The sequence below is a fragment of the Oncorhynchus mykiss genome, unplaced genomic scaffold (assembly GCF_013265735.2).
Source record: "Oncorhynchus mykiss isolate Arlee unplaced genomic scaffold, USDA_OmykA_1.1 un_scaffold_386, whole genome shotgun sequence".
NCBI lineage: Eukaryota > Metazoa > Chordata > Actinopteri > Salmoniformes > Salmonidae > Oncorhynchus > Oncorhynchus mykiss.
In genome coordinates, this window is record NW_023493833.1 from 90 (window position 1) to 26255 (window position 26166).

The 26166-nt window shown below is 44.7% G+C and overlaps 18 non-coding genes and 4 pseudogenes across 18 annotated transcripts; all 22 read right to left on the bottom strand.

Annotated features, from left to right (window-relative positions):
* Nucleotides 1–274: 274 nt before the first annotated feature.
* On the bottom strand, nt 275–393 carry LOC118954540. The gene has a single exon (XR_005044654.1). It is a non-coding gene; the product is annotated as a 5S ribosomal RNA (ribosomal RNA).
* Nucleotides 394–570: 177 nt separating this feature from the next.
* On the bottom strand, nt 571–690 carry LOC118954499 (annotated as a pseudogene).
* Nucleotides 691–867: 177 nt separating this feature from the next.
* On the bottom strand, nt 868–986 carry LOC118954345. The gene has a single exon (XR_005044473.1). It is a non-coding gene; the product is annotated as a 5S ribosomal RNA (ribosomal RNA).
* Nucleotides 987–3533: 2547 nt separating this feature from the next.
* LOC118954508 lies at nt 3534–3642 on the bottom strand (annotated as a pseudogene).
* Nucleotides 3643–6236: 2594 nt separating this feature from the next.
* Nucleotides 6237–6345, bottom strand: LOC118954509 (annotated as a pseudogene).
* A 177-nt stretch (nt 6346–6522) lies between these two features.
* On the bottom strand, nt 6523–6641 carry LOC118954356. The gene has a single exon (XR_005044484.1). It is a non-coding gene; the product is annotated as a 5S ribosomal RNA (ribosomal RNA).
* Nucleotides 6642–9182: 2541 nt separating this feature from the next.
* On the bottom strand, nt 9183–9301 carry LOC118954367. The gene has a single exon (XR_005044495.1). It is a non-coding gene; the product is annotated as a 5S ribosomal RNA (ribosomal RNA).
* Nucleotides 9302–9561: 260 nt separating this feature from the next.
* LOC118954378 lies at nt 9562–9680 on the bottom strand. Its single transcript, XR_005044506.1, has one exon. It is a non-coding gene; the product is annotated as a 5S ribosomal RNA (ribosomal RNA).
* A 177-nt stretch (nt 9681–9857) lies between these two features.
* LOC118954339 lies at nt 9858–9976 on the bottom strand. The gene has a single exon (XR_005044467.1). It is a non-coding gene; the product is annotated as a 5S ribosomal RNA (ribosomal RNA).
* Nucleotides 9977–10153: 177 nt separating this feature from the next.
* On the bottom strand, nt 10154–10272 carry LOC118954483. Its single transcript, XR_005044611.1, has one exon. It is a non-coding gene; the product is annotated as a 5S ribosomal RNA (ribosomal RNA).
* Nucleotides 10273–10449: 177 nt separating this feature from the next.
* Nucleotides 10450–10568, bottom strand: LOC118954389. The gene has a single exon (XR_005044517.1). It is a non-coding gene; the product is annotated as a 5S ribosomal RNA (ribosomal RNA).
* Nucleotides 10569–13108: 2540 nt separating this feature from the next.
* Nucleotides 13109–13227, bottom strand: LOC118954400. The gene has a single exon (XR_005044528.1). It is a non-coding gene; the product is annotated as a 5S ribosomal RNA (ribosomal RNA).
* Nucleotides 13228–13487: 260 nt separating this feature from the next.
* LOC118954411 lies at nt 13488–13606 on the bottom strand. The gene has a single exon (XR_005044539.1). It is a non-coding gene; the product is annotated as a 5S ribosomal RNA (ribosomal RNA).
* A 2595-nt stretch (nt 13607–16201) lies between these two features.
* On the bottom strand, nt 16202–16320 carry LOC118954422. The gene has a single exon (XR_005044550.1). It is a non-coding gene; the product is annotated as a 5S ribosomal RNA (ribosomal RNA).
* A 177-nt stretch (nt 16321–16497) lies between these two features.
* On the bottom strand, nt 16498–16616 carry LOC118954433. Its single transcript, XR_005044561.1, has one exon. It is a non-coding gene; the product is annotated as a 5S ribosomal RNA (ribosomal RNA).
* Nucleotides 16617–16793: 177 nt separating this feature from the next.
* On the bottom strand, nt 16794–16912 carry LOC118954504 (annotated as a pseudogene).
* A 2594-nt stretch (nt 16913–19506) lies between these two features.
* Nucleotides 19507–19625, bottom strand: LOC118954444. Its single transcript, XR_005044572.1, has one exon. It is a non-coding gene; the product is annotated as a 5S ribosomal RNA (ribosomal RNA).
* Nucleotides 19626–22220: 2595 nt separating this feature from the next.
* On the bottom strand, nt 22221–22339 carry LOC118954456. The gene has a single exon (XR_005044584.1). It is a non-coding gene; the product is annotated as a 5S ribosomal RNA (ribosomal RNA).
* A 177-nt stretch (nt 22340–22516) lies between these two features.
* On the bottom strand, nt 22517–22635 carry LOC118954490. The gene has a single exon (XR_005044618.1). It is a non-coding gene; the product is annotated as a 5S ribosomal RNA (ribosomal RNA).
* Nucleotides 22636–22895: 260 nt separating this feature from the next.
* LOC118954467 lies at nt 22896–23014 on the bottom strand. The gene has a single exon (XR_005044595.1). It is a non-coding gene; the product is annotated as a 5S ribosomal RNA (ribosomal RNA).
* A 177-nt stretch (nt 23015–23191) lies between these two features.
* Nucleotides 23192–23310, bottom strand: LOC118954469. The gene has a single exon (XR_005044597.1). It is a non-coding gene; the product is annotated as a 5S ribosomal RNA (ribosomal RNA).
* Nucleotides 23311–25895: 2585 nt separating this feature from the next.
* On the bottom strand, nt 25896–26014 carry LOC118954478. Its single transcript, XR_005044606.1, has one exon. It is a non-coding gene; the product is annotated as a 5S ribosomal RNA (ribosomal RNA).
* Nucleotides 26015–26166: the final 152 nt, after the last annotated feature.

The following is a 26166-nucleotide window of genomic DNA, read 5'->3' on the forward strand; positions in this document are numbered from 1 at the left end:
CGGTGTGGCCGTAAGCGAGAAACTATCTCTTGGTGCACTATGTAAGTCAAAGTGAGCCTGATTAACAGCTGTTGCATTTCCACCATTTAGATAAGCATCTTTGTGTCACTCAAAAAGTGGAAGAAATTGCATATACTGTAGCCATAATTTGTAGCACAGATTGTTGGATGAAATACAAACTAACCTTGCTTACTTATTTCAAAGCGAGGGCACATATTTCAGCCTTGTGGGAAAAACGGACAAAGAGTTGAAATTCCACAAGGCAGTGACAAAAAGCTTACAGCACCTGGTATTCCCAGGCGGTCTCCCATCCAAGTACTAACCAGGCCCGACCCTGCTTAGCTTCCGAGATCGGACGAGATCAGGCGTACTCAGGCCGGTGTGGCCGTAAGCGAAAGGCAATCTCAAAAAGTGGATGAAATTGCATATACTGTAGCCATAATTTGTAGCACAGATTGTTGGATGAAATACAAACTAACCTTGCTTACTTATTTCAAAGCGAGGGCACATATTTCAGCCTTGTGGGAAAAAACGGACAAAGAGTTGAAATTCCACAAGGCAGTGACAAAAAGCTTACAGCACCTGGTATTCCCAGGCGGTTCTCCCATCCAAGTACTAATCAGGCCCGACCCTGCTTAGCTTCCGAGATCGGACGAGATCAGGCGTACTCAGGCCGGTGTGGCCGTAAGCGAAAGGCAATCTCAAAAAGTGGATGAAATTGCATATACTGTAGCCATAATTTGTAGCACAGATTGTTGGATGAAATACAAACTAACCTTGCTTACTTATTTCAAGCGAGGGCACATATTTCAGCCTTTGTGGGAAAAAACGGACAAAGAGTTGAAATTCCACAAGGCAGTGACAAAAAGCTTACAGCACCTGGTATTCCCAGGCGGTCTCCCATCCAAGTACTAACCAGGCCCGACCCTGCTTAGCTTCCGAGATCGGACGAGATCAGGCGTACTCAGGCCGGTGTGGCCGTAAGCGAAAGGCAATCTCAAAAAAGTGGATGAAATTGCAATATACTGTAGCCATAATTTGTAGCACAGATTGTTGGATGAAATACAAACTAACCTTGCTTACTTATTTCAAAGCGAGGGCACATATTTCAGCCTTGTGGGAAAAAACGGACAAAGAGTTGAAATTCCACAAGGCAGTGACAAAAAGCTTTACAGCACCTGGTATTCCCAGGCGGTCTCCCATCCAAGTACTAACCAGGCCCGACCCTGCTTAGCTTCCGAGATCGGACGAGATCAGGCGTACTTTTTTTTTTTTTTTATTATTATTTTTTTTTTATTATCAAAATTCTCATTTACATTACATACAAATTTAATATACACAAACCATTGTAATCAACAAAATACACAAACCATTTTAATCAACACAATACTAGACATTGGCAGGCACACAATTCACCCCCTGTCAAATCAATCAGAAAGCCAAATTAATGAATATACCAAAACCAAGATTATACAACCATTTGCATACAATACTTTGTTAAACCAAATTCATAAGAATAGAGGGTTTCAAATCACCTCCTTATCAAGTAGAACCTAAGACATTCTCAAAACAATTCCTTCAAAATTTTTACTGAATATCTCTTAACTTTACACATCAAACCCCATGCACCAAACCACCATCCTCCCCCACAGTAATAAATCCACAATCCTTCATAAACACACTCTCTAAATCCTCCTGCTTAGACCTATACATCCCCATTCTACCCACAGTAATCTGCACATCATTTAAATTAGACATAACTATGTTTTACCAAAATAGCTACCCCACATGCCCGCACAGCACCTCTACTCACGTACATTTGTCCATTCCATCTCTGCCTTATTTCACCCATACACTGCTCAGTCCAATGAGTCTCCCTAAGACACAACACATCCGCAGAGAAGGCATCCACCAACTCCAGCCTCCCTCCTAGTCCTCAATGATCAACCATCCATCTTCTTTTTCTTCTTAATTATCATGTTCCTTTTATTCTCCAACCTCCAAATCCGTAAGCTCTCCCTCTCTTCCTCCATCAGTTCTTCTTCAAACTCTTTACGTTTGCGAGAGTCCATCCCTTGCAGTATCCACCTCCCTAGAGGAGCCCCCCCTCTCCCCGTGGATCGCCCTCCAACTCCACATCGTCTAGGCTTGAGCTTATCCCTCCATCCTTGGGTGCCTCCCTTCCTTCAGTACAAGGCTCCGTCTCCACTTCCTCCTCTGGCTGCCTCTGTTCTTCGTTCCTCCTTCTCTCCCTGGGGTTGCTCACTCATGCCAATTTCCTCCCCAGCTTCCTCCACCTCGTTCTCCTCCACGACACTATTTGCGCTGAAATCCTGTGATGCCCAGTCCTGAGCACCTTCCCCATGGGGACAGGAGCACTGCGCTACACCCCTCCCGCATCCAACACAACCTCGCTCTCTCCTCCCTTTGCACTCTCGTAGTACGTGCCCTGGCTGGATACACAGCCTACAGACCTTGACCTGCCGATCGTGTATTACTCTGAAGTACTCAGCCCCTTCCAACGTTTCAATTTGGCAGAATATGGCAACGAGCGCACAGTGTCTGTGAACCTAACTTTACAGAAGCGCGTCCCATCAGCAATGTCCGTCCCCGGCCAGTAGCGCCTTTTCACCGGCGATATAGCAGACACACCCCATGCTCTAGCCGCTCTGTGATGTCCTCGTCTGTAATATATACTGGGAGGTTTAAGAAGGATACAACCATCTCATCCAGCGATAGATCCTTTGCCATTGATTCGACAGCTCCGGATTTTAAATCCATCCATCAGTTTTTCTTTCCCTCTCGCACTTGACAGCGTCACTTCAAATCGCTTTTCATCTTTGACCCGACAGCCGCAGACCAGTCCACAAACTTCTTTAATCCCTCTCAATACCTCCATCATTGTAATCTTCTCTTCTCCCATAATTTCAACAGCCACTGTTAAATTATTTTCATATTTTTGCGCCTGTCTTGCTGCAGCGCCATTATCCATGTTTCCTTTGTTCGTAGTCTTTTTTCCAGCGTTGGTCAAAGCCATTGTATCCATCCGAATAACGACAGGAGGAAAGTCCCCCAAACAGCAATATGCTGCCGGGGAACAACCCCAAACTATAAATCTAACTTAATCAATTTACAAAAAAGAAATTGTACTTCAAAAAGCTCAAAACTCCAACACAAACTCTCTAGAGCAAACACTCAGTCTCAGCGCAATCACTCACACGTGCGTCAATTACCCATCAACAGGTGCGTACTCAGGCCGGTGTGGCCGTAAGCGAGAAACTATCTCTTGGTGCACTATGTAAAGTCAAAGTGAGCCTGATTAACAGCTGTTGCATTTCCACCATTTAGATAAGCATCTTTGTGTCACTCAAAAAGTGGAAGAAATTGCATATACTGTAGCCATAATTTGTAGCACAGATTGTTGGATGAAATACAAACTAACCTTGCTTACTTATTTCAAAGCGAGGGCACATATTTCAGCCTTGTGGGAAAAAACGGACAAAGAGTTGAAATTCCACAAGGCAGTGACAAAAAGCTTACAGCACCTGGTATTCCCAGGCGGTCTCCCATCCAAGTACTAACCAGGCCCGACCCTGCTTAGCTTCCGAGATCGGACGTACTCAGGCCGGTGTGGCCGTAAGCGAAAGGCAATCTCAAAAAGTGGATGAAATTGCATATACTGTAGCCATAATTTGTAGCACAGATTGTTGGATGAAATACAAACTAACCTTGCTTACTATTTCAAAGCGAGGGCACATATTTCAGCCTTGTGGGAAAAAAACGGACAAAGAGTTGAAATTCCACAAGGCAGTGACAAAAAGCTTACAGCACCTGGTATTCCCAGGCGGTCTCCCATCCAAGTACTAACCAGGCCCGACCCTGCTTAGCTTCCGAGATCGGACGAGATCAGGCGTACTTTTTTTTTTTTTTATTATTATTTTTTTTTATTATCAAAATTCTCATTTACATTACATACAAATTTAATATACACAAACCATTGTAATCAACAAAATACACAAACCATTTTAATCAACACAATACTAGACATTGGCAGGCACACAATTCACCCCCTGTCAAATCAATCAGAAAGCCAAATTAATGAATATACCAAAACCAAGATTATACAACCATTTGCATACAATACTTTGTTAAACCAAATTCCATAAGAATAGAGGGTTTCAAATCACCTCCTTATCAAGTAGAACCTAAGACATTCTCAAAACAATTCCTTCAAAATTTTTACTGAATATCTCTTAAACTTTACACATCAAACCCCATGCACCAAACCACCATCCTCCCCCACAGTAATAAATCCACAATCCTTCATAAACACACTCTCTAAATCCTCCTGCTTAGACCTATACATCCCCATTCTACCCACAGTATCTGCACATCATTTAAATTAGACATAACTATGTTTTACCAAAATAGCTACCCCACATGCCCGCACAGCACCTCTACTCACGTACATTTGTCCATTCCATCTCTGCCTTATTTCACCCATACACTGCTCAGTCCAATGAGTCTCCCTAAGACACAACACATCCGCAGAGAAGGCATCCACCAACTCCAGCCTCCCTCCTAGTCCTCAATGATCAACCATCCATCTTCTTTTTCTTCTTAATTATCATGTTCCTTTTATTCTCCAACCTCCAAATCCGTAAGCTCTCCCTCTCTTCCTCCGTCAGTTCTTCTTCAAACTCTTTACGTTTGCGAGAGTCATCCCTTGCAGTATCCACCTCCCTAGAGGAGCCCCCCTCTCCCCGTGGATCGCCCTCCAACTCCACATCGTCTAGGCTTGAGCTTATCCCTCCATCCTTGGGTGCCTCCCTTCCTTCAGTACAAGGCTCCGTCTCCACTTCCTCCTCTGGCTGCCTCTGTTCTTCGTCCTCCTTCTCTCCCTGGGGTTGCTCACTCATGCCAATTTCCTCCCCAGCTTCCTCCAACTCGTTCTCCTCCACGACACTATTTGCGCTGAAATCCTGTGATGCCCAGTCCTGAGCACCTTCCCCATGGGACAGGAGCACTGCGCTACACCCCTCCCGCATCCAACACAACCTCGCTCTCTCCTCCCTTTGCACTCTCGTGCGTAATGCCCCTGCTCACCACACTTATGACATACGAAATCAGGGCACTCTCGTAGTACGTGCCCTGGCTGGATACACAGCCTACAGACCTTGACCTGCCGATCGTGTATTACTCTGAAGTACTCAGCCCCTTCCAACGTTTCAAATTTGGCAGAATATGGCAACGAGCGCACAGTGTCTGTGAACCTAACTTTACAGAAGCGCGTCCCATCAGCAATGTCCGTCCCCGGCCAGTAGCGCCTTTTCACCGGCGATATAGCAGACACACCCCATGCTCTTAGCCGCTCTGTGATGTCCTCGTCTGTAATATATACTGGGAGGTTTAAGAAGGATACAACCATCTCATCCAGCGATAGATCCTTTGCCATGATTCGACAGCTCCGGATTTTAAATCCATCCATCAGTTTTTCTTTCCCTCTCGCACTTGACAGCGTCACTTCAAATCGCTTTTCATCTTTGACCCGACAGCCGCAGACCAGTCCACAAACTTCTTTAATCCCTCTCAATACCTCCATCATTGTAATCTTCTCTTCTCCCATAATTTCAACAGCCACTGTTAAATTATTTTCATATTTTTGCGCCTGTCTTGCTGCAGCGCCATTATCCATGTTTCCTTTGTTCGTAGTCTTTTTTTCCAGCGTTGGTCAAAGCCATTGTATCCATCCGAATAACGACAGGAGGAAAGTCCCCCAAACAGCAATATGCTGCCGGGGAACAACCCCAAACTATAAATCTAACTTAATCAATTTACAAAAAAGAAATTGTACTTCAAAAAGCTCAAAACTCCAACACAAACTCTCTAGAGCAAACACTCAGTCTCAGCGCAATCACTCACACGTGCGTCAATTACCCATCACAGGTGCGTACTCAGGCCGGTGTGGCCGTAAGCGAGAAACTATCTCTTGGTGCACTATGTAAAGTCAAAGTGAGCCTGATTAACAGCTGTTGCATTTCCACCATTTAGATAAGCATCTTTGTGTCACTCAAAAAGTGGAATAAATTGCATATACTGTAGCCATAATTTGTAGCACAGATTGTTGGATGAAATACAAACTAACCTTGCTTACTTATTTCAAAGCGAGGGCACATATTTCAGCCTTGTGGAAAAAAACGGACAAAGAGTTGAAATTCCACAAGGCAGTGACAAAAAGCTTACAGCACCTGGTATTCCCAGGCGGTCTCCCATCCAAGTACTAACCAGGCCCGACCCTGCTTAGCTTCCGAGATCGGACGTACTCAGGCCGGTGTGGCCGTAAGCGAAAGGCAATCTCAAAAAGTGGATGAAATTGCATATACTGTAGCCATAATTTGTAGCACAGATTGTTGGATGAAATACAAACTAACCTTGCTTACTTATTTCAAAGCGAGGGCACATATTTCAGCCTTGTGGGAAAAAACGGACAAAGAGTTGAAATTCCACAAGGCAGTGACAAAAAGCTTACAGCACCTGGTATTCCCAGGCGGTCTCCCATCCAAGTACTAACCAGGCCCGACCCTGCTTAGCTTCCGAGATCGGACGAGATCAGGCGTACTCAGGCCGGTGTGGCCGTAAGCGAAAGGCAATCTCAAAAAGTGGATGAAATTGCATATACTGTAGCCATAATTTGTAGCACAGATTGTTGGATGAAATACAAACTAACCTTGCTTACTTATTTCAAAGCGAGGGCACATATTTCAGCCTTGTGGGAAAAAAACGGACAAAGAGTTGAAATTCCACAAGGCAGTGACAAAAAGCTTACAGCACCTGGTATTCCCAGGCGGTCTCCCATCCAAGTACTAACCAGGCCCGACCCTGCTTAGCTTCCGAGATCGGACGAGATCAGGCGTACTTTTTTTTTTTTTTATTATTATTTTTTTTTATTATCAAAATTCTCATTTACATTACATACAAATTTAATATACACAAACCATTGTAATCAACAAAATACACAAACCATTTTAATCAACACAATACTAGACATTGGCAGGCACACAATTCACCCCCTGTCAAATCAATCAGAAAGCCAAATTAATGAATATACCAAAACCAAGATTATACAACCATTTGCATACAATACTTTGTTAAACCAAATTCCATAAGAATAGAGGGTTTCAAATCACCTCCTTATCAAGTAGAACCTAAGACATTCTCAAAACAATTCCTTCAAAATTTTTACTGAATATCTCTTAAACTTTACACATCAAACCCCATGCACCAAACCACCATCCTCCCCCACAGTAATAAATCCACAATCCTTCATAAACACACTCTCTAAATCCTCCTGCTTAGACCTATACATCCCCATTCTACCCACAGTATCTGCACATCATTTAAATTAGACATAACTATGTTTTACCAAAATAGCTACCCCACATGCCCGCACAGCACCTCTACTCACGTACATTTGTCCATTCCATCTCTGCCTTATTTCACCCATACACTGCTCAGTCCAATGAGTCTCCCTAAGACACAACACATCCGCAGAGAAGGCATCCACCAACTCCAGCCTCCCTCCTAGTCCTCAATGATCAACCATCCATCTTCTTTTTCTTCTTAATTATCATGTTCCTTTTATTCTCCAACCTCCAAATCCGTAAGCTCTCCCTCTCTTCCTCCATCAGTTCTTCTTCAAACTCTTTACGTTTGCGAGAGTCATCCCTTGCAGTATCCACCTCCCTAGAGGAGCCCCCCTCTCCCCGTGGATCGCCCTCCAACTCCACATCGTCTAGGCTTGAGCTTATCCCTCCATCCTTGGGTGCCTCCCTTCCTTCAGTACAAGGCTCCGTCTCCACTTCCTCCTCTGGCTGCCTCTGTTCTTCGTCCTCCTTCTCTCCCTGGGGTTGCTCACTCATGCCAATTTCCTCCCCAGCTTCCTCCACCTCGTTCTCCTCCACGACACTATTTGCGCTGAAATCCTGTGATGCCCAGTCCTGAGCACCTTCCCCATGGGGACAGGAGCACTGCGCTACACCCCTCCCGCATCCAACACAACCTCGCTCTCTCCTCCCTTTGCACTCTCGTAGTACGTGCCCTGGCTGGATACACAGCCTACAGACCTTGACCTGCCGATCGTGTATTACTCTGAAGTACTCAGCCCCTTCCAACGTTTCAAATTTGGCAGAATATGGCAACGAGCGCACAGTGTCTGTGAACCTAACTTTACAGAAGCGCGTCCCATCAGCAATGTCCGTCCCCGGCCAGTAGCGCCTTTTCACCGGCGATATAGCAGACACACCCCATGCTCTTAGCCGCTCTGTGATGTCCTCGTCTGTAATATATACTGGGAGGTTTAAGAAGGATACAACCATCTCATCCAGCGATAGATCCTTTGCCATGATTCGACAGCTCCGGATTTTAAATCCATCCATCAGTTTTTCTTTCCCTCTCGCACTTGACAGCGTCACTTCAAATCGCTTTTCATCTTTGACCCGACAGCCGCAGACCAGTCCACAAACTTCTTTAATCCCTCTCAATACCTCCATCATTGTAATCTTCTCTTCTCCCATAATTTCAACAGCCACTGTTAAATTATTTTCATATTTTTGCGCCTGTCTTGCTGCAGCGCCATTATCCATGTTTCCTTTGTTCGTAGTCTTTTTTCCAGCGTTGGTCAAAGCCATTGTATCCATCCGAATAACGACAGGAGGAAAGTCCCCCAAACAGCAATATGCTGCCGGGGAACAACCCCAAACTATAAATCTAACTTAATCAATTTACAAAAAAGAAATTGTACTTCAAAAAGCTCAAAACTCCAACACAAACTCTCTAGAGCAAACACTCAGTCTCAGCGCAATCACTCACACGTGCGTCAATTACCCATCAACAGGTGCGTACTCAGGCCGGTGTGGCCGTAAGCGAGAACTATCTCTTGGTGCACTATGTAAAGTCAAAGTGAGCCTGATTAACAGCTGTTGCATTTCCACCATTTAGATAAGCATCTTTGTGTCACTCAAAAAGTGGAAGAAATTGCATATACTGTAGCCATAATTTGTAGCACAGATTGTTGGATGAAATACAAACTAACCTTGCTTACTTATTTCAAAGCGAGGGCACATATTTCAGCCTTGTGGGAAAAAACGGACAAAGAGTTGAAATTCCACAAGGCAGTGACAAAAAGCTTACAGCACCTGGTATTCCCAGGCGGTCTCCCATCCAAGTACTAACCAGGCCCGACCCTGCTTAGCTTCCGAGATCGGACGAGATCAGGCGTACTCAGGCCGGTGTGGCCGTAAGCAAGAAACTATCTCTTGGTGCACTATGTAAAGTCAAAGTGAGCCTGATTAACAGCTGTTGCATTTCCACCATTTAGATAAGCATCTTTGTGTCACTCAAAAAGTGGAAGAAATTGCATATACTGTAGCCATAATTTGTAGCACAGATTGTTGGATGAAATACAAACTAACCTTGCTTACTTATTTCAAAGCGAGGGCACATATTTCAGCCTTGTGGGAAAAAACGGACAAAGAGTTGAAATTCCACAAGGCAGTGACAAAAAGCTTACAGCACCTGGTATTCCCAGGCGGTCTCCCATCCAAGTACTAACCAGGCCCGACCCTGCTTAGCTTCCGAGATCGGACGAGATCAGGCGTACTCAGGCCGGTGTGGCCGTAAGCGAAAGGCAATCTCAAAAAGTGGATGAAATTGCATATACTGTAGCCATAATTTGTAGCACAGATTGTTGGATGAAATACAAACTAACCTTGCTTACTTATTTCAAAGCGAGGGCACATATTTCAGCCTTGTGGGAAAAAATGGACAAAGAGTTGAAATTCCACAAGGCAGTGACAAAAAGCTTACAGCACCTGGTATTCCCAGGCGGTCTCCCATCCAAGTACTAACCAGGCCCGACCCTGCTTAGCTTCCGAGATCGGACGAGATCAGGTGTACTCAGGCCGGTGTGGCCGTAAGCGAAAGGCAATCTCAAAAAGTGGATGAAATTGCATATACTGTAGCCATAATTTGTAGCACAGATTGTTGGATGAAATACAAACTAACCTTGCTTACTTATTTCAAAGCGAGGGCACATATTTCAGCCTTGTGGGAAAAAACGGACAAAGAGTTGAAATTCCACAAGGCAGTGACAAAAAGCTTACAGCACCTGGTATTCCCAGGCGGTCTCCCATCCAAGTACTAATCAGGTCCGACCCTGCTTAGCTTCCGAGATCGGACGAGATCAGGCGTACTCAGGCCGGTGTGGCCGTAAGCGAAAGGCAATCTCAAAAAGTGGATGAAATTGCATATACTGTAGCCATAATTTGTAGCACAGATTGTTGGATGAAATACAAACTAACCTTGCTTACTTATTTCAAAGCGAGGGCACATATTTCAGCCTTGTGGGAAAAAACGGACAAAGAGTTGAAATTCCACAAGGCAGTGACAAAAAGCTTACAGCACCTGGTATTCCCAGGCGGTCTCCCATCCAAGTACTAACCAGGCCCGACCCTGCTTAGCTTCCGAGATCGGACGAGATCAGGCGTACTCAGGCCGGTGTGGCCGTAAGCGAAAGGCAATCTCAAAAAGTGGATGAAATTGCATATACTGTAGCCATAATTTGTAGCACAGATTGTTGGATGAAATACAAACTAACCTTGCTTACTTATTTCAAAGCGAGGGCACATATTTCAGCCTTGTGGGAAAAAACGGACAAAGAGTTGAAATTCCACAAGGCAGTGACAAAAAGCTTACAGCACCTGGTATTCCCAGGCTGTCTCCCATCCAAGTACTAACCAGGCCCGACCCTGCTTAGCTTCCGAGATCGGACGAGATCAGGCGTACTTTTTTTTTTTTTTATTATTATTTTTTTTTATTATCAAAATTCTCATTTACATTACATACAAATTTAATATACACAAACCATTGTAATCAACAAAATACACAAACCATTTTAATCAACACAATACTAGACATTGGCAGGCACACAATTCACCCCCTGTCAAATCAATCAGAAAGCCAAATTAATGAATATACCAAAACCAAGATTATACAACCATTTGCATACAATACTTTGTTAAACCAAATTCCATAAGAATAGAGGGTTTCAAATCACCTCCTTATCAAGTAGAACCTAAGACATTCTCAAAACAATTCCTTCAAAATTTTTACTGAATATCTCTTAAACTTTACACATCAAACCCCATGCACCAAACCACCATCCTCCCCCACAGTAATAAATCCACAATCCTTCATAAACACACTCTCTAAATCCTCCTGCTTAGACCTATACATCCCCATTCTACCCACAGTATCTGCACATCATTTAAATTAGACATAACTATGTTTTACCAAAATAGCTACCCCACATGCCCGCACAGCACCTCTACTCACGTACATTTGTCCATTCCATCTCTGCCTTATTTCACCCATACACTGCTCAGTCCAATGAGTCTCCCTAAGACACAACACATCCGCAGAGAAGGCATCCACCAACTCCAGCCTCCCTCCTAGTCCTCAATGATCAACCATCCATCTTCTTTTTCTTCTTAATTATCATGTTCCTTTTATTCTCCAACCTCCAAATCCGTAAGCTCTCCCTCTCTTCCTCCATCAGTTCTTCTTCAAACTCTTTACGTTTGCGAGAGTCATCCCTTGCAGTATCCACCTCCCTAGAGGAGCCCCCCTCTCCCCGTGGATCGCCCTCCAACTCCACATCGTCTAGGCTTGAGCTTATCCCTCCATCCTTGGGTGCCTCCCTTCCTTCAGTACAAGGCTCCGTCTCCACTTCCTCCTCTGGCTGCCTCTGTTCTTCGTCCTCCTTCTCTCCCTGGGGTTGCTCACTCATGCCAATTTCCTCCCCAGCTTCCTCCACCTCGTTCTCCTCCACGACACTATTTGCGCTGAAATCCTGTGATGCCCAGTCCTGAGCACCTTCCCCATGGGGACAGGAGCACTGCGCTACACCCCTCCCGCATCCAACACAACCTCGCTCTCTCCTCCCTTTGCACTCTCGTAGTACGTGCCCTGGCTGGATACACAGCCTACAGACCTTGACCTGCCGATCGTGTATTACTCTGAAGTACTCAGCCCCTTCCAACGTTTCAAATTTGCAGAATATGGCAACGAGCGCACAGTGTCTGTGAACCTAACTTTACAGAAGCGCGTCCCATCAGCAATGTCCGTCCCCGGCCAGTAGCGCCTTTTCACCGGCGATATAGCAGACACACCCCATGCTCTTAGCCGCTCTGTGATGTCCTCGTCTGTAATATATACTGGGAGGTTTAAGAAGGATACAACCATCTCATCCAGCGATAGATCCTTTGCCATGATTCGACAGCTCCGGATTTTAAATCCATCCATCAGTTTTTCTTTCCCTCTCGCACTTGACAGCGTCACTTCAAATCGCTTTTCATCTTTGACCCGACAGCCGCAGACCAGTCCACAAACTTCTTTAATCCCTCTCAATACCTCCATCATTGTAATCTTCTCTTCTCCCATAATTTCAACAGCCACTGTTAAATTATTTTCATATTTTTGCGCCTGTCTTGCTGCAGCGCCATTATCCATGTTTCCTTTGTTCGTAGTCTTTTTTCCAGCGTTGGTCAAAGCCATTGTATCCATCCGAATAACGACAGGAGGAAAGTCCCCCAAACAGCAATATGCTGCCGGGGAACAACCCCAAACTATAAATCTAACTTAATCAATTTACAAAAAAGAAATTGTACTTCAAAAAGCTCAAAACTCCAACACAAACTCTCTAGAGCAAACACTCAGTCTCAGCGCAATCACTCACACGTGCGTCAATTACCCATCAACAGGTGCGTACTCAGGCCGGTGTGGCCGTAAGCGAGAAACTATCTCTTGGTGCACTATGTAAAGTCAAAGTGAGCCTGATTAACAGCTGTTGCATTTCCACCATTTAGATAAGCATCTTTGTGTCACTCAAAAAGTGGAAGAAATTGCATATACTGTAGCCATAATTTGTAGCACAGATTGTTGGATGAAATACAAACTAACCTTGCTTACTTATTTCAAAGCGAGGGCACATATTTCAGCCTTGTGGGAAAAAACGGACAAAGAGTTGAAATTCCACAAGGCAGTGACAAAAAGCTTACAGCACCTGGTATTCCCAGGCGGTCTCCCATCCAAGTACTAACCAGGCCCGACCCTGCTTAGCTTCCGAGATCGGACGAGATCAGGCGTACTCAGGCCGGTGTGGCCGTAAGCGAGAAACTATCTCTTGGTGCACCATGTAAAGTCAAAGTGAGCCTGATTAACAGCTGTTGCATTTCCACCATTTAGATAAGCATCTTTGTGTCACTCAAAAAGTGGAAGAAATTGCATATACTGTAGCCATAATTTGTAGCACAGATTGTTGGATGAAATACAAACTAACCTTGCTTACTTATTTCAAAGCGAGGGCACATATTTCAGCCTTGTGGGAAAAAACGGACAAAGAGTTGAAATTCCACAAGGCAGTGACAAAAAGCTTACAGCACCTGGTATTCCCAGGCGGTCTCCCATCCAAGTACTAACCAGGCCCGACCCTGCTTAGCTTCCGAGATCGGACGAGATCAGGCGTACTCAGGCCGGTGTGGCCGTAAGCGAAAGGCAATCTCAAAAAGTGGATGAAATTGCATATACTGTAGCCATAATTTGTAGCACAGATTGTTGGATGAAATACAAACTAACCTTGCTTACTTATTTCAAAGCGAGGGCACATATTTCAGCCTTGTGGGAAAAAACGGACAAAGAGTTGAAATTCCACAAGGCAGTGACAAAAAGCTTACAGCACCTGGTATTCCCAGGCGGTCTCCCATCCAAGTACTAACCAGGCCCGACCCTGCTTAGCTTCCGAGATCGGACGAGATCAGGCGTACTTTTTTTTTTTTTTATTATTATTTTTTTTTATTATCAAAATTCTCATTTACATTACATACAAATTTAATATACACAAACCATTGTAATCAACAAAATACACAAACCATTTTAATCAACACAATACTAGACATTGGCAGGCACACAATTCACCCCCTGTCAAATCAATCAGAAAGCCAAATTAATGAATATACCAAAACCAAGATTATACAACCATTTGCATACAATACTTTGTTAAACCAAATTCCATAAGAATAGAGGGTTTCAAATCACCTCCTTATCAAGTAGAACCTAAGACATTCTCAAAACAATTCCTTCAAAATTTTTACTGAATATCTCTTAAACTTTACACATCAAACCCCATGCACCAAACCACCATCCTCCCCCACAGTAATAAATCCACAATCCTTCATAAACACACTCTCTAAATCCTCCTGCTTAGACCTATACATCCCCATTCTACCCACAGTATCTGCACATCATTTAAATTAGACATAACTATGTTTTACCAAAATAGCTACCCCACATGCCCGCACAGCACCTCTACTCACGTACATTTGTCCATTCCATCTCTGCCTTATTTCACCCATACACTGCTCAGTCCAATGAGTCTCCCTAAGACACAACACATCCGCAGAGAAGGCATCCACCAACTCCAGCCTCCCTCCTAGTCCTCAATGATCAACCATCCATCTTCTTTTTCTTCTTAATTATCATGTTCCTTTTATTCTCCAACCTCCAAATCCGTAAGCTCTCCCTCTCTTCCTCCGTCAGTTCTTCTTCAAACTCTTTACGTTTGCGAGAGTCATCCCTTGCAGTATCCACCTCCCTAGAGGAGCCCCCCTCTCCCCGTGGATCGCCCTCCAACTCCACATCGTCTAGGCTTGAGCTTATCCCTCCATCCTTGGGTGCCTCCCTTCCTTCAGTACAAGGCTCCGTCTCCACTTCCTCCTCTGGCTGCCTCTGTTCTTCGTCCTCCTTCTCTCCCTGGGGTTGCTCACTCATGCCAATTTCCTCCCCAGCTTCCTCCACCTCGTTCTCCTCCACGACACTATTTGCGCTGAAATCCTGTGATGCCCAGTCCTGAGCACCTTCCCCATGGGGACAGGAGCACTGCGCTACACCCCTCCCGCATCCAACACAACCTCGCTCTCTCCTCCCTTTGCACTCTCGTGCGTAATGCCCCTGCTCACCACACTTATGACATACGAAATCAGGGCACTCTCGTAGTACGTGCCCTGGCTGGATACACAGCCTACAGACCTTGACCTGCCGATCGTGTATTACTCTGAAGTACTCAGCCCCTTCCAACGTTTCAAATTTGGCAGAATATGGCAACGAGCGCACAGTGTCTGTGAACCTAACTTTACAGAAGCGCGTCCCATCAGCAATGTCCGTCCCCGGCCAGTAGCGCCTTTTCACCGGCGATATAGCAGACACACCCCATGCTCTTAGCCGCTCTGTGATGTCCTCGTCTGTAATATATACTGGGAGGTTTAAGAAGGATACAACCATCTCATCCAGCGATAGATCCTTTGCCATGATTCGACAGCTCCGGATTTTAAATCCATCCATCAGTTTTTCTTTCCCTCTCGCACTTGACAGCGTCACTTCAAATCGCTTTTCATCTTTGACCCGACAGCCGCAGACCAGTCCACAAACTTCTTTAATCCCTCTCAATACCTCCATCATTGTAATCTTCTCTTCTCCCATAATTTCAACAGCCACTGTTAAATTATTTTCATATTTTTGCGCCTGTCTTGCTGCAGCGCCATTATCCATGTTTCCTTTGTTCGTAGTCTTTTTTCCAGCGTTGGTCAAAGCCATTGTATCCATCCGAATAACGACAGGAGGAAAGTCCCCCAAACAGCAATATGCTGCCGGGGAACAACCCCAAACTATAAATCTAACTTAATCAATTTACAAAAAAGAAATTGTACTTCAAAAAGCTCAAAACTCCAACACAAACTCTCTAGAGCAAACACTCAGTCTCAGCGCAATCACTCACACGTGCGTCAATTACCCATCAACAGGTGCGTACTCAGGCCGGTGTGGCCGTAAGCGAGAAACTATCTCTTGGTGCACTATGTAAAGTCAAAGTGAGCCTGATTAACAGCTGTTGCATTTCCACCATTTAGATAAGCATCTTTGTGTCACTCAAAAAGTGGAAGAAATTGCATATACTGTAGCCATAATTTGTAGCACAGATTGTTGGATGAAATACAAACTAACCTTGCTTACTTATTTCAAAGCGAAGGCACATATTTCAGCCTTGTGGGAAAAAACGGACAAAGAGTTGAAATTCCACAAGGCAGTGACAAAAAGCTTACAGCACCTGGTATTCCCAGGCGGTCTCCCATCCAAGTACTAACCAGGCCCGACCCTGCTTAGCTTCCGAGATCGGACGAGATCAGGCGTACTCAGGCCGGTGTGGCCGTAAGCGAAAGGCAATCTCAAAAAGTGGATGAAATTGCATATACTGTAGCCATAATTTGTAGCACAGATTGTTGGATGAAATACAAACTAACCTTGCTTACTTATTTCAAAGCGAGGGCACATATTTCAGCCTTGTGGGAAAAAACGGACAAAGAGTTGAAATTCCACAAGGCAGTGACAAAAAGCTTACAGCACCTGGTATTCCCAGGCGGTCTCCCATCCAAGTACTAACCAGGCCCGACCCTGCTTAGCTTCCGAGATCGGACGAGATCAGGCGTACTCAGGCCGGTGTGGCCGTAAGCGAAAGGCAATCTCAAAAAGTGGATGAAATTGCATATACTGTAGCCATAATTTGTAGCACAGATTGTTGGATGAAATACAAACTAACCTTGCTTACTTATTTCAAAGCGAGGGCACATATTTCAGCCTTGTGGGAAAAAACGGACAAAGAGTTGAAATTCCACAAGGCAGTGACAAAAAGCTTACAGCACCTGGTATTCCCAGGCGGTCTTCCATCCAAGTACTAACCAGGCCCGACCCTACTTAGCTTCCGAGATCGGACGAGATCAGGCGTACTCAGGCCGTTGTGGCCGTAAGCGAAAGGCAATCTCAAAAAGTGGATGAAATTGCATATACTGTAGCCATAATTTGTAGCACAGATTGTTGGATGAAATACAAACTAACCTTGCTTACTTATTTCAAAGCGAGGGCACATATTTCAGCCTTGTGGGAAAAAACGGACAAAGAGTTGAAATTCCACAAGGCAGTGACAAAAAGCTTACAGCACCTGGTATTCCCAGGCGGTCTCCCATCCAAGTACTAACCAGGCCCGACCCTGCTTAGCTTCCGAGATCGGACGAGATCAGGCGTACTTTTTTTTTTTTTTATTATTATTTTTTTTTATTATCAAAATTCTCATTTACATTACATACAAATTTAATATACACAAACCATTGTAATCAACAAAATACACAAACCATTTTAATCAACACAATACTAGACATTGGCAGGCACACAATTCACCCCCTGTCAAATCAATCAGAAAGCCAAATTAATGAATATACCAAAACCAAGATTATACAACCATTTGCATACAATACTTTGTTAAACCAAATTCCATAAGAATAGAGGGTTTCAAATCACCTCCTTATCAAGTAGAACCTAAGACATTCTCAAAACAATTCCTTCAAAATTTTTACTGAATATCTCTTAAACTTTACACATCAAACCCCATGCACCAAACCACCATCCTCCCCCACAGTAATAAATCCACAATCCTTCATAAACACACTCTCTAAATCCTCCTGCTTAGACCTATACATCCCCATTCTACCCACAGTATCTGCACATCATTTAAATTAGACATAACTATGTTTTACCAAAATAGCTACCCCACATGCCCGCACAGCACCTCTACTCACGTACATTTGTCCATTCCATCTCTGCCTTATTTCACCCATACACTGCTCAGTCCAATGAGTCTCCCTAAGACACAACACATCCGCAGAGAAGGCATCCACCAACTCCAGCCTCCCTCCTAGTCCTCAATGATCAACCATCCATCTTCTTTTTCTTCTTAATTATCATGTTCCTTTTATTCTCCAACCTCCAAATCCGTAAGCTCTCCCTCTCTTCCTCCGTCAGTTCTTCTTCAAACTCTTTACGTTTGCGAGAGTCATCCCTTGCAGTATCCACCTCCCTAGAGGAGCCCCCCTCTCCCCGTGGATCGCCCTCCAACTCCACATCGTCTAGGCTTGAGCTTATCCCTCCATCCTTGGGTGCCTCCCTTCCTTCAGTACAAGGCTCCGTCTCCACTTCCTCCTCTGGCTGCCTCTGTTCTTCGTCCTCCTTCTCTCCCTGGGGTTGCTCACTCATGCCAATTTCCTCCCCAGCTTCCTCCACCTCGTTCTCCTCCACGACACTATTTGCGCTGAAATCCTGTGATGCCCAGTCCTGAGCACCTTCCCCATGGGGACAGGAGCACTGCGCTACACCCCTCCCGCATCCAACACAACCTCGCTCTCTCCTCCCTTTGCACTCTCGTGCGTAATGCCCCTGCTCACCACACTTATGACATACGAAATCAGGGCACTCTCGTAGTACGTGCCCTGGCTGGATACACAGCCTACAGACCTTGACCTGCCGATCGTGTATTACTCTGAAGTACTCAGCCCCTTCCAACGTTTCAAATTTGGCAGAATATGGCAACGAGCGCACAATGTCTGTGAACCTAACTTTACAGAAGCGCGTCCCATCAGCAATGTCCGTCCCCGGCCAGTAGCGCCTTTTCACCGGCGATATAGCAGACACACCCCATGCTCTTAGCCGCTCTGTGATGTCCTCGTCTGTAATATATACTGGGAGGTTTAAGAAGGATACAACCATCTCATCCAGCGATAGATCCTTTGCCATGATTCGACAGCTCCGGATTTTAAATCCATCCATCAGTTTTTCTTTCCCTCTCGCACTTGACAGCGTCACTTCAAATCGCTTTTCATCTTTGACCCGACAGCCGCAGACCAGTCCACAAACTTCTTTAATCCCTCTCAATACCTCCATCATTGTAATCTTCTCTTCTCCCATAATTTCAACAGCCACTGTTAAATTATTTTCATATTTTTGCGCCTGTCTTGCTGCAGCGCCATTATCCATGTTTCCTTTGTTCGTAGTCTTTTTTCCAGCGTTGGTCAAAGCCATTGTATCCATCCGAATAACGACAGGAGGAAAGTCCCCCAAACAGCAATATGCTGCCGGGGAACAACCCCAAACTATAAATCTAACTTAATCAATTTACAAAAAGAAATTGTACTTCAAAAAGCTCAAAACTCCAACACAAACTCTCTAGAGCAAACACTCAGTCTCAGCGCAATCACTCACACGTGCGTCAATTACCCATCAACAGGTGCGTACTCAGGCCGGTGTGGCCGTAAGCGAGAAACTATCTCTTGGTGCACTATGTAAAGTCAAAGTGAGCCTGATTAACAGCTGTTGCATTTCCACCATTTAGATAAGCATCTTTGTGTCACTCAAAAAGTGGAAGAAATTAGATATACTGTAGCCATAATTTGTAGCACAGATTGTTGGATGAAATACAAACTAACCTTGCTTACTTATTTCAAAGCGAGGGCACATATTTCAGCCTTGTGGGAAAAAACGGACAAAGAGTTGAAATTCCACAAGGCAGTGACAAAAAGCTTACAGCACCTGGTATTCCCAGGCGGTCTCCCATCCAAGTACTAACCAGGCCCGACCCTGCTTAGCTTCCGAGATCGGACGAGATCAGGCGTACTCAGGCCGGTGTGGCCGTAAGCGAAAGGCAATCTCAAAAAGTGGATGAAATTGCATATACTGTAGCCATAATTTGTAGCACAGATTGTTGGATGAAATACAAACTAACCTTGCTTACTTATTTCAAAGCGAGGGCACATATTTCAGCCTTGTGGGAAAAAACGGACAAAGAGTTGAAATTCCACAAGGCAGTGACAAAAAGCTTACAGCACCTGGTATTCCCAGGCGGTCTCCCATCCAAGTACTAACCAGGCCCGACCCTGCTTAGCTTCCGAGATCGGACGAGATCAGGCGTACTTTTTTTTTTTTTTATGATTATTTTTTTTTATTATCAAAATTCTCATTTACATTACATACAAATTTAATATACACAAACCATTGTAATCAACAAAATACACAAACCATTTTAATCAACACAATACTAGACATTGGCAGGCACACAATTCACCCCCTGTCAAATCAATCAGAAAGCCAAATTAATGAATATACCAAAACCAAGATTATACAACCATTTGCATACAATACTTTGTTAAACCAAATTCCATAAGAATAGAGGGTTTCAAATCACCTCCTTATCAAGTAGAACCTAAGACATTCTCAAAACAATTCCTTCAAAATTTTTACTGAATATCTCTTAAACTTTACACATCAAACCCCATGCACCAAACCACCATCCTCCCCCACAGTAATAAATCCACAATCCTTCATAAACACACTCTCTAAATCCTCCTGCTTAGACCTATACATCCCCATTCTACCCACAGTATCTGCACATAATTTAAATTAGATATAACTATGTTTTACCAAAATAGCTACCCAACATGCCCGCACAGCACCTCTACTCACGTACATTTGTCCATTCCATCTCTGCCTTATTTCACCCATACACTGCTCAGTCCAATGAGTCTCCCTAAGACACAACACATCCGCAGAGAAGGCATCCACCAACTCCAGCCTCCCTCCTAGTCCTCAATGATCAACCATCCATCTTCTTTTTCTTCTTAATTATCATGTTCCTTTTATTCTCCAACCTCCAAATCCGTAAGCTCTCCCTCTCTTCCTCCGTCAGTTCTTCTTCAAACTCTTTACGTTTGCGAGAGTCATCCCTTGCAGTATCCACCTCCCTAGAGGAGCCCCCCTCTCCCCGTGGATCGCCCTCCAACTCCACATCGTCTAGGCTTGAGCTTATCCCTCCATCCTTGGGTGCCTCCCTTCCTTCAGTACAAGGCTCCGTCTCCACTTCCTCCTCTGGCTGCCTCTGTTCTTCGTCCTCCTTCTCTCCCTGGGGTTGCTCACTCATGCCAATTTCCTCCCCAGCTTCCTCCAACTCGTTCTCCTCCACGACACTATTTGCGCTGAAATCCTGTGATGCCCAGTCCTGAGCACCTTCCCCATGGGGACAGGAGCACTGCGCTACACCCCTCCCGCATCCAACACAACCTCGCTCTCTCCTCCCTTTGCACTCTCGTGCGTAATGCCCCTGCTCACCACACTTATGACATACGAAATCAGGGCACTCTCGTAGTACGTGCCCTGGCTGGATACACAGCCTACAGACCTTGACCTGCCGATCGTGTATTACTCTGAAGTACTCAGCCCCTTCCAACGTTTCAAATTTGGCAGAATATGGCAACGAGCGCACAGTGTCTGTGAACCTAACTTTACAGAAGCGCGTCCCATCAGCAATGTCCGTCCCCGGCCAGTAGCGCCTTTTCACCGGCGATATAGCAGACACACCCCATGCTCTTAGCCGCTCTGTGATGTCCTCGTCTGTAATATATACTGGGAGGTTTAAGAAGGATACAACCATCTCATCCAGCGATAGATCCTTTGCCATGATTCGACAGCTCCGGATTTTAAATCCATCCATCAGTTTTTCTTTCCCTCTCGCACTTGACAGCGTCACTTCAAATCGCTTTTCATCTTTGACCCGACAGCCGCAGACCAGTCCACAAACTTCTTTAATCCCTCTCAATACCTCCATCATTGTAATCTTCTCTTCTCCCATAATTTCAACAGCCACTGTTAAATTATTTTCATATTTTTGCGCCTGTCTTGCTGCAGCGCCATTATCCATGTTTCCTTTGTTCGTAGTCTTTTTTCCAGCGTTGGTCAAAGCCATTGTATCCATCCGAATAACGACAGGAGGAAAGTCCCCCAAACAGCAATATGCTGCCGGGGAACAACCCCAAACTATAAATCTAACTTAATCAATTTACAAAAAAGAAATTGTACTTCAAAAAGCTCAAAACTCCAACACAAACTCTCTAGAGCAAACACTCAGTCTCAGCGCAATCACTCACACGTGCGTCAATTACCCATCAACAGGTGCGTACTCAGGCCGGTGTGGCCGTAAGCGAGAAACTATCTCTTGGTGCACTATGTAAAGTCAAAGTGAGCCTGATTAACAGCTGTTGCATTTCCACCATTTAGATAAGCATCTTTGTGTCACTCAAAAAGTGGAAGAAATTGCATATACTGTAGCCATAATTTGTAGCACAGATTGTTGGATGAAATACAAACTAACCTTGCTTACTTATTTCAAAGCGAGGGCACATATTTCAGCCTTGTGGGAAAAAACGGACAAAGAGTTGAAATTCCACAAGGCAGTGACAAAAAGCTTACAGCACCTGGTATTCCCAGGCGGTCTCCCATCCAAGTACTAACCAGGCCCGACCCTGCTTAGCTTCCGAGATCGGACGAGATCAGGCGTACTCAGGCCGGTGTGGCCGTAAGCGAAAGGCAATCTCAAAAAGTGGATGAAATTGCATATACTGTAGCCATAATTTGTAGCACAGATTGTTGGATGAAATACAAACTAACCTTGCTTACTTATTTCAAAGCGAGGGCACATATTTCAGCCTTGTGGGAAAAAACGGACAAAGAGTTGAAATTCCACAAGGCAGTGACAAAAAGCTTACAGCACCTGGTATTCCCAGGCGGTCTCCCATCCAAGTACTAACCAGGCCCGACCCTGCTTAGCTTACGAGATCGGACGAGATCAGGCGTACTCAGGCCGGTGTGGCCGTAAGCGAGAAACTATCTCTTGGTGCACCATGTAAAGTCAAAGTGAGCCTGATTAACAGCTGTTGCATTTCCACCATTTAGATAAGCATCTTTGTGTCACTCAAAAAGTGGAAGAAATTGCATATACTGTAGCCATAATTTGTAGCACAGATTGTTGGATGAAATACAAACTAACCTTGCTTACTTATTTCAAAGCGAGGGCACATATTTCAGCCTTGTGGGAAAAAACGGACAAAGAGTTGAAATTCCACAAGGCAGTGACAAAAAGCTTACAGCACCTGGTATTCCCAGGCGGTCTCCCATCCAAGTACTAACCAGGCCCGACCCTGCTTAGCTTCCGAGATCGGACGAGATCAGGCGTACTCAGGCCGGTGTGGCCGTAAGCGAAAGGCAATCTCAAAAAGTGGATGAAATTGCATATACTGTAGCCATAATTTGTAGCACAGATTGTTGGATGAAATACAAACTAACCTTGCTTACTTATTTCAAAGCGAGGGCACATATTTCAGCCTTGTGGGAAAAAACGGACAAAGAGTTGAAATTCCACAAGGCAGTGACAAAAAGCTTACAGCACCTGGTATTCCCAGGCGGTCTCCCATCCAAGTACTAACCAGGCCCGACCCTGCTTAGCTTCCGAGATCGGACGAGATCAGGAGTACTCAGGCCGGTGTGGCCGTAAGCGAAAGGCAATCTCAAAAAGTGGATGAAATTGCATATACTGTAGCCATAATTTGTAGCACAGATTGTTGGATGAAATACAAACTAACCTTGCTTACTTATTTCAAAGCGAGGGCACATATTTCAGCCTTGTGGGAAAAAACGGACAAAGAGTTGAAATTCCACAAGGCAGTGACAAAAAGCTTACAGCACCTGGTATTCCCAGGCGGTCTCCCATCCAAGTACTAACCAGGCCCGACCCTGCTTAGCTTCCGAGATCGGGCGTACTTTTTTTTTTTTTTATTATTATTTTTTTTTATTATCAAAATTCTCATTTACATTACATACAAATTTAATATACACAAACCATTGTAATCAACAAAATACACAAACCATTTTAATCAACACAATACTAGACATTGGCAGGCACACAATTCACCCCCTGTCAAATCAATCAGAAAGCCAAATTAATGAATATACCAAAACCAAGATTATACAACCATTTGCATACAATACTTTGTTAAACCAAATTCCATAAGAATAGAGGGTTTCAAATCACCTCCTTATCAAGTAGAACCTAAGACATTCTCAAAACAATTCCTTCAAAATTTTTACTGAATATCTCTTAAACTTTACACATAAAACCCCATGCACCAAACCACCATCCTCCCCCACAGTAATAAATCCACAATCCTTCATAAACACACTCTCTAAATCCTCCTGCTTAGACCTATACATCCCCATTCTACCCACAGTATCTGCACATCATTTAAATTAGACATAACTATGTTTTACCAAAATAGCTACCCCACATGCCCGCACAGCACCTCTACTCACGTACATTTGTCCATTCCATCTCTGCCTTATTTCACCCATACACTGCTCAGTCCAATGAGTCTCCCTAAGACACAACACATCCGCAGAGAAGGCATCCACCAACTCCAGCCTCCCTCCTAGTCCTCAATGATCAACCATCCATCTTCTTTTTCTTCTTAATTATCATGTTCCTTTTATTCTCCAACCTCCAAATCCGTAAGCTCTCCCTCTCTTCCTCCGTCAGTTCTTCTTCAAACTCTTTACGTTTGCGAGAGTCATCCCTTGCAGTATCCACCTCCCTAGAGGAGCCCCCCTCTCCCCGTGGATCGCCCTCCAACTCCACATCGTCTAGGCTTGAGCTTATCCCTCCATCCTTGGGTGCCTCCCTTCCTTCAGTACAAGGCTCCGTCTCCACTTCCTCCTCTGGCTGCCTCTGTTCTTCGTCCTCCTTCTCTCCCTGGGGTTGCTCACTCATGCCAATTTCCTCCCCAGCTTCCTCCACCTCGTTCTCCTCCACGACACTATTTGCGCTGAAATCCTGTGATGCCCAGTCCTGAGCACCTTCCCCATGGGGACAGGAGCACTGCGCTACACCCCTCCCGCATCCAACACAACCTCGCTCTCTCCTCCCTTTGCACTCTCGTGCGTAATGCCCCTGCTCACCACACTTATGACATACGAAATCAGGGCACTCTCGTAGTACGTGCCCTGGCTGGATACACAGCCTACAGACCTTGACCTGCCGATCGTGTATTACTCTGAAGTACTCAGCCCCTTCCAACGTTTCAAATTTGGCAGAATATGGCAACGAGCGCACAGTGTCTGTGAACCTAACTTTACAGAAGCGCGTCCCATCAGCAATGTCCGTCCCCGGCCAGTAGCGCCTTTTCACCGGCGATATAGCAGACACACCCCATGCTCTTAGCCGCTCTGTGATGTCCTCGTCTGTAATATATACTGGGAGGTTTAAGAAGGATACAACCATCTCATCCAGCGATAGATCCTTTGCCATGATTCGACAGCTCCGGATTTTAAATCCATCCATCAGTTTTTCTTTCCCTCTCGCACTTGACAGCGTCACTTCAAATCGCTTTTCATCTTTGACCCGACAGCCGCAGACCAGTCCACAAACTTCTTTAATCCCTCTCAATACCTCCATCATTGTAATCTTCTCTTCTCCCATAATTTCAACAGCCACTGTTAAATTATTTTCATATTTTTGCGCCTGTCTTGCTGCAGCGCCATTATCCATGTTTCCTTTGTTCGTAGTCTTTTTTCCAGCGTTGGTCAAAGCCATTGTATCCATCCGAATAACGACAGGAGGAAAGTCCCCCAAACAGCAATATGCTGCCGGGGAACAACCCCAAACTATAAATCTAACTTAATCAATTTACAAAAAAGAAATTGTACTTCAAAAAGCTCAAAACTCCAACACAAACTCTCTAGAGCAAACACTCAGTCTCAGCGCAATCACTCACACGTGCGTCAATTACCCATCAACAGGTGCGTACTCAGGCCGGTGTGGCCGTAAGCGAGAAACTATCTCTTGGTGCACTATGTAAAGTCAAAGTGAGCCTGATTAACAGCTGTTGCATTTCCACCATTTAGATAAGCATCTTTGTGTCACTCAAAAAGTGGAAGAAATTGCATATACTGTAGCCATAATTTGTAGCACAGATTGTTGGATGAAATACAAACTAACCTTGCTTACTTATTTCAAAGCGAGGGCACATATTTCAGCCTTGTGGGAAAAAACGGACAAAGAGTTGAAATTCCACAAGGCAGTGACAAAAAGCTTACAGCACCTGGTATTCCCAGGCGGTCTCCCATCCAAGTACTAACCAGGCCCGACCCTGCTTAGCTTCCGAGATCGGACGAGATCAGGCGTACTCAGGCCGGTGTGGCCGTAAGCGAAAGGCAATCTCAAAAAGTGGATGAAATTGCATATACTGTAGCCATAATTTGTAGCACAGATTGTTGGATGAAATACAAACTAACCTTGCTTACTTATTTCAAAGCGAGGGCACATATTTCAGCCTTGTGGGAAAAAACGGACAAAGAGTT